Raw genomic sequence first — 12,421 nt, forward strand, 5'->3', positions numbered from 1 at the left:
GTGCTATGTGGTTCACCTTGAGGCGATCCCAGGAAATGTGTTCTCAGGTGGGAGGAATTTGGAGGCTATGAAGTAGAAAGAACAACAATTTCTCAGACTCTGTGGGGAATCCCCACATGGTGCACGATAGGTCCCTGTGATACGGTTATGACCTCTCTCTTCCCTCTGCTGACATGGCTTCATCGGATGGTATATTGGAGGACTGTCTCCTTGCCAAGACATGAAGGAGAGAATATACCCATATGCTTAATTTGCTAAAGTGAAGTATCAGAGTGGTAGCCGTGTTAATCTGTATAACATTCAAAAACCAGTCGGAGAACACTTCAGCCTCCCTGGTCACTTGATTACAGACATCAGAGTTTCAGTACTCCAACAAAAAAACTTCAAAAACAGACTCCAATGAGAGACTTCAGAATTGGAAATAATTTACAAACTGGACACCATTAAATTAGGCTTGAATAAGGACTGGGAGTGGATGGGTCATTACACAAAGTAAAACCTATTTCCCCATGCTATTTCCCCCCCCTACTGTTACTTACACCTTCTTGTCAACTGTTGGAAATGAGCCATCCTGATTATCACTACAAAAGTTTTTTTTCTACTGCTGATAATAGCGCACCTTAACTGATTACTCTCATTATAGTTAGTATGGCAACACCCATTTTTCCTCTGTGTATATGTATCTTCCTACTGTATTTTCCACTGCATGCACCCGATGAGGTGGGTTTTAGCCCACGAAAGCTTATGCTCAATTTGTTAGTCTCTAAGGGGCCACAAGTACTCCACTTTAAAAACAAGAATGAGCAGTGCTAGCTGGTTTGTTTTCTGCCAGAGATAACCAAGTTCCGAGTTGAATAATAATCTCTCAGTATTGTACTGAAGTTGGCCTGGTTGGTTTATAAAGTATCCAAAGGTACTTTCATCACAAGTAATAGCATTAGAGGCCCTTTCAGGGACTAAAACACCAGATGTAATTGATTTGGTGATGATCTTGCTGTTTCTTAGGCAAATGCTTTCTGTTGTGTGGCTGTAACAGTTTCAAGCTGATGAAACGACAACAGAAAACACACAGGGAAATTGGTCACCCTGCCAAAGACAGCTGGGCATAGTTCCCTCTTCACAACAACTACTAAAAAGAGGGAATTAATTGAGTGTTGTAATAACTCACCATCCTTCCAGTGCAGAGGATGTTGCCTTTGGGACTGTGCTGCACTCCTGGCTCCTGATTGGGTGTGGGAGTGGGGAACAGACCAGGGACCCGTTCCTGTATTGCGTTGTCACTAGATCTCCAGGCCAGTCTTATGTTCTCATTTTGATAGCTATGTTGAGGTGTCAGCTTTTCATTTGCTTCAAGGGTTCTTTAGATCCAGTGGATGATTTTTTTTTCAACCTAACTATTGCGAAAAAACCCTTAGAAATACCACTGTATGCAATATTAGTATTGTGCTGCATTCAGTGCCTTGTACAAATGCTGGAGTCCATTTTGGTGCATGGCTTGTGGTGCTTGGAGGCAGAGGGATGCTCCAGTTATGCCATGTGCTTGAGAATATTCTAAGCCCAGTGAAATTGGTGCACCCTTGGCAAATGATGATTTGGGAGCTCATTATCTCTTTTGAAAAACTCATTTTCCAGCCTACTGATTAAGGTTATGAGAGCCTAGTTTCAATATGCCTCCTGCTCAGTTTTTAATTCCCTGGCTGACAGAAAAGAAAATTCTAGCCAATTGTCAGGACAGTTTATATTATTCTTTTGTCTGGATGGCACATTGATCCTTGAATGTGCCTTCTTGAAAAATGAGTTTGTCTAAAATCTAGCTTGCAAAGGGGAGGTATAAAGGTACATAGAGTTTTCCTCTCACTGGGGACCTTTCTGTTGTTCTGTATTTTGGTACAGAGTATAATTTAGAGTTATAATCTAAAGATCAAGCCTCTTGCATGGGAGAATCTGAATTTTCTGCTTTATTGTGCTTGATAGGGTATTCCCTGATTGATTGATTTTTATGAATGTGAACTTCCCCAATAAGATTGTTTTAGTAACTAACATGACCACGTTCCAAGACCCTCATTCAATTTTCACTCTGTGTTCACTCATTACTTACCTAGGAAAGTTCCAGAGAAGCGGGTTGCAATCTGAGTAAATACTGAAGATTAGGGGATTGTCCATATAGGAAAATTTTACCAGTTAGACAACTATAAATAGTAGTATAACTCTTCTTATGAACCACATTCTAGAATAAGAGTGTTTTTCTTCAGCTGATCTTAAACCCCTTTTACATGTCAGAGACATAAGCTAAACTAGAAGAGGGGTCTCTTATACCAAAATAAGAGTGTTCATATGGGCATTCTATGATATGACCATAGAGTATGCATTTAAAGCTCTATCTTATGCCAGTATATCTTTCCCATGTAGACAAGCACTAGATTGCACAACTGTTATTTGCATGATGATCGCTGATTCATGCAAGTAATCCACTTATTTCTGTTCTATTCAGTTCTTATAGCACCGATCACTGTAGCATCTGGGATGGTGTGTATGTAACTTCTCACCGGTGTGAATAAGGATTGAATATCTGAGTAAAAGCTAAATAAAGGCATCAGGATTTGTTCCCCAAATAATGGAAGATGCAGGCATATTTCTTTGTGATGCAAGCTAAACTACCCATAGTTTTCAACCAAATAATTATTGCTTCACTCACCCTACATTCTAAAAATGAACAGACTCCCAATCATATGAATGAGATAATCTTTCAGCAACTTAACGCTAAACTCCAGAAAAGGTGAAATCAGAAAAGCACTTAGGGCCATCACAGAGAGGCTATTTTACTCTTTCTCAGAAATACAAGATTTACTATTCAGCACCTGCAGGTGTGTAGGGAACTATTTGAATGGGAGACTCTGTCCACTCCTCTAAGTACTTAATGGGTCGCTTATTTCTTCTTGCCAAAGAGAGACTGGTGATGCCTGTGCTTTGTTGAAGTAGCTAATGGCAGAGGGAGGGGAAGGGCACTACTGTTAAGCAGCAGAGAACTAGCTTAGTGTCACTTTCCAGAATTAAAAGGCCCCCTCTACACAACCTCCTAAAATTCTTATAGGTCTCCACATAGGAAGAAAAATGCACTGAGTTAATGAAAGATGTAAATATAACACAATTAACAGGGAGAAAGTGTAGGATAATGGTTAGAGTAGGGGTTGGGAATTGACCGTATTAGTAAACAGGACTCTTGCTTGATTAATAAATGAAGGATAGATTGTTTAGTGTTAACTTCATTTCAGTAATGTATAATTTTGTCTGTAGGACTAAATGTGATGGCAAATGTTTTGTTTAAAATTAATTAAAAAAATCAGAGATGATCCCAAAGCAAAACACTAGGTGTCAATATCCCTGAACTGAGAGGAAATGCAGATCCAGATCTGTATTTTGCAGCTGGCATTTATTACTATAATGGGCCAAATCAAAAGCCTGGGTCCTTCCAAATGAGTTGAAGCTGATATCAAAGTCTAGATTCAAAATTGGAGATCCATTGCTATAAAATATAATAAAGAGAATATTTTAAAATGAAGAGGAGTTTTAACACAAGAAATTCACTGCTCTGCTGTTCCAAAGCACACGTATCTAGTCACTGCGAGGTATTTGTATAATCAGGGAAAAACTGGGAGTAGCCTGGTGCAGAAACACTCACAGATTTTAGTTTCAGTTAGCAATTGGTGACAATGTTCCCTTCACATCAAATTTGCCTTGCAAATAGTAACAGCATTCTAACCCTGTGATGGGTGTTATTAGGGTTACCATGACTTGTGCGGATTTACAGGTCCCAATCCTGCAGTCTTTATTCAGACAAAACTCCAAATGATGTCAGGACTGTAAGTAACCTGTCTTGGGAAAACATTTGCCTTCAGTAGTTCTACATGTTTAAATTTCATTTGGGCCCAGTGTGATGTCACAGTGCAAATACAATGTGATCTTCATTTTTCTCATATGTTCTCTCTGTTCTCCTAACAGGTTGCATTAGAAATATTTACATTTTAAATTATTCTGGCAAGGTAGAATGTGAACTGCTTGGCTTGGAGCTAGCCAGTCTCTAATAAACCATTAAATTATTTAAAATGGGTAATTCTACTCGCTACATCCTAATAGATCATCTAAATAGACATCAACGTTTCTAAACTGGTTTCTCTGTCTTTGTATGAAAAAACCTCTTAAAATGATTTCAGTGTTGATGGCTTTTCCCTTGCAGCTGCAGTTTTCAAAACCCTAACTGAAACTATATATGAAGGAATAATGTAAAATACTCATATACGCTCTTGGATTGTAAATTCACTATAATCTCCTGAGAAAGAGACGTAGATATTCCTGTGAGTAGCTCAAAGTGTACTTGGTGGTCAGAAAAGCAAACAGCGTTTGGATGTATAGAGAAAAGGGTAGAAATGAACGCAGGACATAATGCCTGTAAATAAATCAGCAGGGCACATCTTGGCGTGTAATACTGTTGTACTAATGACACTGTATCTCAAGAAATGTATAGAAGAGGTTCAGAGATGTGTGTTTAAAACATCTGGAGGCATGGAAAGTTTTCACTATAAAAAGAAATTGAATAGATTATTGTAGGTCATTTAGTTTACAGAGGAGACAAATAAGAGGGAATATGATAGACTTGTGTATAGATACAGTGTTTGGTGTACAGAAAGTAAATGAGGCCATTCCTGATTACTGTCTTCTAAAATACAAGGATAAGAACCTATCAATGAAATAGAGAGGAAAACAAAGCTGTGAGGCACTTAGCTGCACGACATCACTGAGGTTGAGTTTACCATGATTCACAAAAGGATTGGATATCTAGATGGATGACAATATCCATTGTTACACATGATGGAATGAAAAGTTATAAGATATGTAAATCACCATGCATCAGGACATAATGATTAACTCCATGATTTAGGAAAATCTTCCCTTGGAGTCGTATTATTTCATAATTGTCCATTATGAATGTTCTTGGACCTTCTTCTGAAGCATCTGGCTTTTGTCACAGACAAGATTTTGAACTACATGGACATCGGGACTGATCCGGTCTGGCAGGAATAAAGACAAATTTTGGTTGCATAATTCATTTAAAAACCATGCACAAAAATTACTGAATGAATCATCTAGGGCCCATCCAGAGACAGTATAACGTTTATTTTGAGTTTGATCAAATGACTTGTGGGAACTAAGAAAGGTTTTTTTTTTTTTTTTTTTTTTTTTAAAAAATCCATCTGGTTTTGTTCTTGTGCTCAAGCAGCAAACTAGCTAAGTTGTGTGTGGTTTCAGATTTCATTGTGGAGTTCTAATGGTGACTCAGACGAGGTGATTTCAAAACTATCAAGGAGGAACACTGTATCTTGAGACCTTTGTAAGGGATGCTGATGATGGCCCATTGACTTATGAGGGAATTCAGACAAGGAAAAATATGTAACAGGTCATTGGTGACTGTCTTGTTTTTTTTATGCATATCACTGGTGCTTAATGCATAATAAATAATGAGAGTTATGGCATTTGGCTAAATATTTGATATTTAGAAAATAAAAGCAAGTTATTTTAGAACTTATTATCATTATCATTATTACTATTATTATTATTTGCATCTACAGTTCTGAAAACCACTTTTTAAAAAAAAAATGTTATCATAGAAAAAAGTTTTACTTGCTGAGAAATCTTGGTTTTAAAAAAAAAAATCATCTTGGTCCAAATCCCGAAGCTTTTACTCAAACAAAACTGCAAGAGGAGCTTAGGTTGAGAATGGACTGTGTGAGAATTTTAACATTTGTCTCATTATTAGAAAGCAATATTTTCCACTGAGCTGAGCAATCCTTTGGACCATACTTTTCCTTTCCTTCTACCTCAGCATAGCTCTTTGGCTGTCAAGGCCAAAAGGTGCATCACCGCTGGCTTGCTTTTAAAACCTCTTTCAAAAAAATCCACGTGAAGAATCACCCCTCCAAATAGTAAAGGAGAAAGCTTGAAATAAGGTAGGTTATTTATTGACCATGTATAAAGTTTTCTAAACTATCAGTTCTGAGCGTCAGCAGTTCTGATTTCAAATAATGTACAAAAATGAGTAGTGAGATAGGAAAAGGTCTGTGTGGAATGGATTAAATTTGAGTTTGTAATGAGTAAAGCATGTTGGAATTGTAATGAGGTATGTTTGAGAGCCAGAATAAGTAAATGTATTTTGTTTTCTCTTATGATATATGCATAGCACCGTGCACTTATATTTCCTGGCGAGAATGACTGTTTGAAATTTTGCTATAGAAAGTGCAAAAAACATTGAATATTTTACACAGCAAAATCGCCCAGCAAGCTCATGCTTTGTGGAAGACAGTCAGTCACTTGCTATGACCCTTAAAGATTCTTCAAAGGAATGAAGATAATCTAGTTTTTGTTTTATTTTTCCACATTAATGAGTAAAGGGGATTCCTATTCTTTAAATGTAAAGGGTAGGTAAACACAATGTATTTAGCAGTAAAATTACTGAATGCCATTATTGATAGAGACCTGGATAATGTATCCTTTTGTTTTTATGGGTGCCCTTTAGATTGTACCTAGTACAACTCAATATTGAAGTGCCCATTTCTAAGAAGTATTGAGATTTGTTAATTGCTTTCTATAAATAACCAGATGAGTTAATTACCATTGAAACACGTTATTTTTCCTTTGCTATCTAATGTTAATGGATTTAAGGCTAAATTGTGGCCACACCAATGATGGCTGGAAAAGTGAGTGGGGAGGGCACAGGGAACCAGGCTCACCACCAGTGAAAGCGGCAGCTGTAATTTTGATAGTAGGGGATAGAGAGAAAGGTGAATTGTTTGTGCTGTTGGCAGTGTTAATGACCTATGAAGGAGTACGTCTTACCAGAAGGAAGGTCCCAAGTCTTCATAGCTGTACAGTGAAGAGAACTGGGGTACACTGCCTGGGTCTCTTCTCACTTATACTGGTACAACTACTGACTTCAGTGGAGTTACTTCTGGTTTGGTTCAGTGTGTGAGAAGAATCTGGCCTCATTGTGCCTTTCAAAGACATAATATTATACCTCTTTTGTACAGGTCAGGCTTTGAGGATCTGTCACACAGCCCATAGCACCTCATTCGTAATGGAATTATTTGCTTTGTATTGAAACGAAAAAGCGAAACTACATATCTGAATCTGGCCCAGGATTTCACTGTGTTCCTATACAAAGGAAAACAGTCCAAACATCATTGGAGGTCCCTGTGAAGCTGCACTTGCTGTCAGCGGTAATGGAGAGAAACTGCAAGCAGTGTTGTAAGATGATTTTATGTTTTTAATCATCTCATTTCAAAACCAGAAACCAATATTTTTTTATAATGGTGCTTTTTTTTTTAAATCAGGAGATTGGCATATTGGAAATCTGTTACAGGGTAGATGATGCTGTAAACACTCTTGTCTGTGGGACTGAAATTGCACTGAAATATTCACTCGTAGATTTGCTGGATGCAGAAAGCAAACTTGTCTAAACTTTAGTAGGAGGTAAGAGATGCGAAACTCCTTGTTGCTATGTTTGTCTTCGTTTTGTATTATTAGACCAAACCTGGGCTCTTTACTGTAGGCCATATCACACTGCTGATGGCATGGAACGGACTTTACATAAGAATGGACATACTGGGTCAAACCAAAGGTCCATCTAGCCCAGTATCCCATCTTCTGACAGTGGCCAGTGCCAGGTGTCCTAGGGGGAATGAAAAGAACAGGTAATCCTCAAGTGATCCATCCCCTGTCACCCATTCCCAGCTTCTGGCAAACAGAGGCTAGGGTCAGTGTCCCTGCCCATCCTGGCTAATAGCCATTGATGGACCTATCCTCCATGAACTTATCTAGTTCTTTTTTGAACCCTGTTCAAAACTTTAGTTTTTACTGAGTCTTTACCTACCCAAACTCCCATTAATATTAATGGGAGGAATTAGCCTGAATAAGGGTGTATGAATTTGCCTGGGTAAAGACCCCCCTAGTGTTTGGTCTATAATAATAAATCAGTCTTTATAATAATAAATCCTGCAGTCTTTACTTGGTCAAACTCCTGTTGAAGTCAATGAGTTTTGCCTGTTTAAGAAATGAGGAAGGCAAGATTTGGTTCTCTGTAAATCAGTAAGGGCCAGATTCTGCCTATCTCTTATGTGAGTGCACAGTGTTGGATGACTCAGCTAGAGGAGCACAGGGACTGCTTCCTCCCAGTTCCTTTGGAGGTGCACAGTGTGCTGATGGAGAACAGGACAATGGCATCCCTCCACACTGACCAATGGAGTTGGCTGGCTGTGCAGGGGTGGGGGATTCTGTACCTCACGAAGGGGCATGGCAGCGTGCACACAGCCTCTGCCTTGGGGAGGGTATTTCTTGATGTTCCTTCTGGAGCATTTTGGCTAGGCACCACTCCGTACTATGGACTGTACCTACATGGCATAACTGAGTCCTTGCTATTTAAGGAGAAGTGTGATGGCTTATTTCTGCTATTGTCATTAAACACTGGTGGTATCAGAATGATAATCATGAGCAGGACATAAATGCATAACCTCAGCACAGCACGTGCCATTACTGCACTTAGGAGATGACTGCTGGAAAAAAATAATGCAAACTGTGTAGGCTTGTAAACCTACAAAATACACTTCAATGTTTAGAGTGGTATCCTGAATGCAGTAATGGCAGAAGCAGGGCTTTGCTCTGTTTTTAAAAAATCAACCAACCAAAAAACAACCCACCACCCATGAAAACCCCACCTCACTCAAACATTCCCTGCAGTGCCAAAAACTGTAGGTTACCATTTCCTTACCCAATGAGTAATAATAGTGTATAGGTACGGACTGTTCCAAGTAAAACCAAAGCAGGGAGAAACCCCCTTCCCCCAAGGTGCTTTTTAAAAAAAAGTAGAATTCCAGAACTACAGAAGTAGATGTTATGAAGCAGGTTCAGTTTCTAGCAGCTTGATCTTTGCCTTTGTGCGCAGTTGGCTTTGTGTGCATTGATGTCCTGTTGGTAATTATAGTTCTGATGACACTCCGTATTCATGATGACACTCCATATCACAGTTTCATCGCAACATGAAATGTTGCTTTTTTTTAATGAGTTTAACCCAGAATTGAAAAGGCTAGACATTTCTCACAATGGGACATGGATAACCTTGCAGATTAGCTACTGATCCTATCTCAGTGCTTGTCTCTCACTCTTTCTCTCTTTTTAGGCAGACAAGGGTTTCCCTCAACAAGCTGACGACAGAATAATTTTTCCAGGTTGATTGCTCGCTCCACATGGACCTCTTGAGATATTTCTACAGAAGAAAAATGGAGATCAAAAGCCAGGGAAATGAAAAAAAAAGAGAGAGAGAGATTCAGGATTGAAAAAGCTACCATAAAGAACCTGCTCAGGTTTCAGTCTGGTGATGAACAGACTTGTTAAGAATTCTAAGACCTGTCAAATTTTCCCATCCGAAATCCAGGCATATTTTTAAAAGAATTTTCATAATGAGTGTCTCTTTACCCCCATCTGAAGGGTCGGAGTATTTTCTGAAAAAGTTCTGCAGGGCAGAGAAGTCAAACACTTATTCACATGCAGCAGTACAGGATAGATGGAGTACAGTTGACTTCACAGCTACAGGGGATTTGGTAAGTGCCCATCATGTAAGCCACCTAAAACTTTCTAGAATATTGGCATTTTTTTTAAAAGACTGCATTCTTTGATGTTTGTTTATCATTTTATCACCTGTTAGGCAAGGCTGACCTCACTGGGAACTCTAGCGATGGAGGAGAGGGCATTATATTAGGAGCTGACTATGAAAAAGGGGAAACAAATGTAAACATTTGCCAGTGTCAGTCTGAAAAGAAACATTAATTTTTCAACTTGGATTTTATTTGATGAGATCCAGTCCAGACCCACATTGTTATCTTGATGTGAGAAGGGCATCAAGGGTCCTCTCAGCAATTCCCTTTCAACCTTGAGGTTACTGCTGCAAGTCAAACACAGTCAAACCCTCTCAAAATGATTCCATCAAGGAAACAATCTTATCTGACTTGCAGTGTCAGTCTGCCAGTTCCCACACTCCTTGCATTGACAGAGACAAACCAGCTTTGATAGGCGAGAAGTCTTATCAGGGTCCCACTGCAATTGAACAACATCAGTTCATTGATTGGAACTGACATCTTGAATTACACAGATGACTGGATATACTAATTGTACTAGCATTGTTTCTTAAAATAATAATAATGACAATATATTCTTGACCAAGAAATAGCTGGAATTTGAAATAGGCTTTCTGTTTAGCTGATTAACAGATACAGGTCAAGTTGACATGGTTATTGTAAATATTTATATGCACTGTGAGACATACTGTTATCCTAGTCTGAGGACAACAAAAGATTGTCTAGAGGCCAAGCTTTTTGACTTTTGTGTTCTCTTGATCAAAGAATATTTTATCAGTGCATGACATTATTGTTTTCATTCAATTAGATCTTGAGCAGTATCCTTCCTCTCATTCTAGAGGTTGATTCGAATGTGTTTTCAAACCTTGTTATGAATCCAGGCTGTTTATGAAAGGGACTCAAAACAAGGTGAAAGAAATGTCCGTAAATGAATTATTTTCCCATTTCAACATGGAACCCATTTGTTTTTCTTTTTTAAATAAAAATCTGGCAATATTGTGTATGTACTCTGACTGAAAAGATTTTAGCAAACTTATGGTATTCTGTGCTTTCTCAAAATGAAATACTGGAAGCAAAAATTGTGTAACCTGTAGGGATTAGATAAAGCTGTAGTGTATTGCAGCAAAAAATTTCAAGTAATTTCTTAAAACCAGGAGAGCTAAAGTGATTCTGATAGAATAAACTATTGCTAGTTTGGTGCAGGGAAGTCTTGCTTTAATGGTGACGTGGCTGCAGTATCATCTATTTGCTAGTGATATTAAACAGTTATTTACTAAAGATTTATATTTATATGGCTCTCTCCAAAAGTGTAAAAGGAGTCCCTAAAATAGAATGGTATTCATTTAGATATTTATTTACCTGTGTGACTGGATGACAGGCATAAAGATATGGAACATCTCACTGCTAGATCGCTGGTTTGAATCCAGCCCAGGGTTAGAAGCAACTATAGGTCATTAGCATCTGATGCTTTTTTGGTGGCCTCTGTAAAATGATTTGATAGTCCTTGTAAATTTCCAGGAGGACCGATGGCACCGTCATGATCAGTAGTCTAAGAAGACAGTCAGTTGACTTGAACATGCATTGACAATGAACTACTTCTTACCCCTACCCCTGTTCAGCACAGGATTGAGAAAGGTTTTTGGGCCTGCATGGGGAATTCTGCACAACTATGGACTGGGCTGTGCACAGAGGACTTGAGTCATTTTGTCTGCAATCTGGCTGGCCACTTTTGCAAATAATTTACTCACACAGGGCCGCCCGGGCCCCAGGCCCTGCAGGGGCCCCCATGAGAATATAGTATTCTATAATATTGCAACTTTTTCTTATGGAAGGGGCCCCCGAAATTGCTTTGCCCCAGCCCCCTGAATCCTCTGGGCAGCCCTGACTCATAGCTGAAAAGATCTTGGGCTGATTCTTATCTTATACTAGTGTAAATTAGGAACAACTCCAATGAAGTCAATAGAGTAAAACCAATGTAAACTGGCATGAGAGAAATCTGAATCAGACCTTTTATCCCTCTCAGTGGTGAATATATTTTAAAAAGTAAGAAACACTGTTTATTTTACAAACGTTCTGCTATTATTTCACACATTACAAATTCTTCTGGAATACACAGTCTATAGTTAGTGCTTGTGAAAACTGTAGACTGTATTGGGCAGTCATTTTTAAAAAAATGATCAGCTTCATGCACTTCTTTATGAATTAACAGCATATTTGTTATATAGTATATTTATTACCTGTGCTACCTGATCCCCTAGTCCCTAGGCAGGTGAAACTCCCACTGAGCTCAGCTAGAGTTCTACCCATCTAAGGATTGCAAGATGAGGTGCCAAGAATTCATACACTATTATTGATCGTAAAACAAATCTTTGCTGATTTCAGCAGGAGTTCTTCATAGGTTTCTGGGCATTACATGGCTTTATTATCCAGCATCCACATCTAACTCTTGTTGGCATCAATGTGACGAAGGTCAGCCTGAGATGCATAATTCAGATGCACATCTAGATTTTGAACATTTTCCCATTCAACGGTGCTTAGCGCTGGTATTTTGGTTTGACTTTTTAAGGAGATGGGGACCATTTGTACTTAAAACTACCTCTGGGTTTGGATTTTAGTTGCCCACACAGAATTCAGATCTGGGGTTGAAATCTTCTCTAACTTACCCCCAAGCCCAAACTTCAGTTTGGTTTGGCCTCCTCTTGAAATGTGATGGTTTTGTATGTTTTTAGAACTTATATTTAGTA

General features: G+C 38.7%; 1 protein-coding gene across 1 annotated transcript in view; it reads left to right on the forward strand.

Moving 5' to 3' along the window:
- The window catches only part of ZPLD1 (zona pellucida like domain containing 1), a 66,166-nt gene that overhangs the window by 15,156 nt on the left and 38,589 nt on the right, over window positions 1-12,421 (forward strand). The window contains exons 2-6 of the mRNA XM_044984526.1: window positions 5,879-6,002; window positions 7,080-7,296; window positions 7,383-7,521; window positions 9,224-9,407; window positions 9,532-9,644. The gene's annotated coding sequence lies outside the window, so the exon portion shown is untranslated. The remainder of the gene's footprint in view (window positions 1-5,878; window positions 6,003-7,079; window positions 7,297-7,382; window positions 7,522-9,223; window positions 9,408-9,531; window positions 9,645-12,421) is intronic.

This window comes from Mauremys mutica, chromosome 1, assembly GCF_020497125.1.
Source record: "Mauremys mutica isolate MM-2020 ecotype Southern chromosome 1, ASM2049712v1, whole genome shotgun sequence".
Taxonomy (NCBI): Eukaryota; Metazoa; Chordata; order Testudines; family Geoemydidae; genus Mauremys; species Mauremys mutica.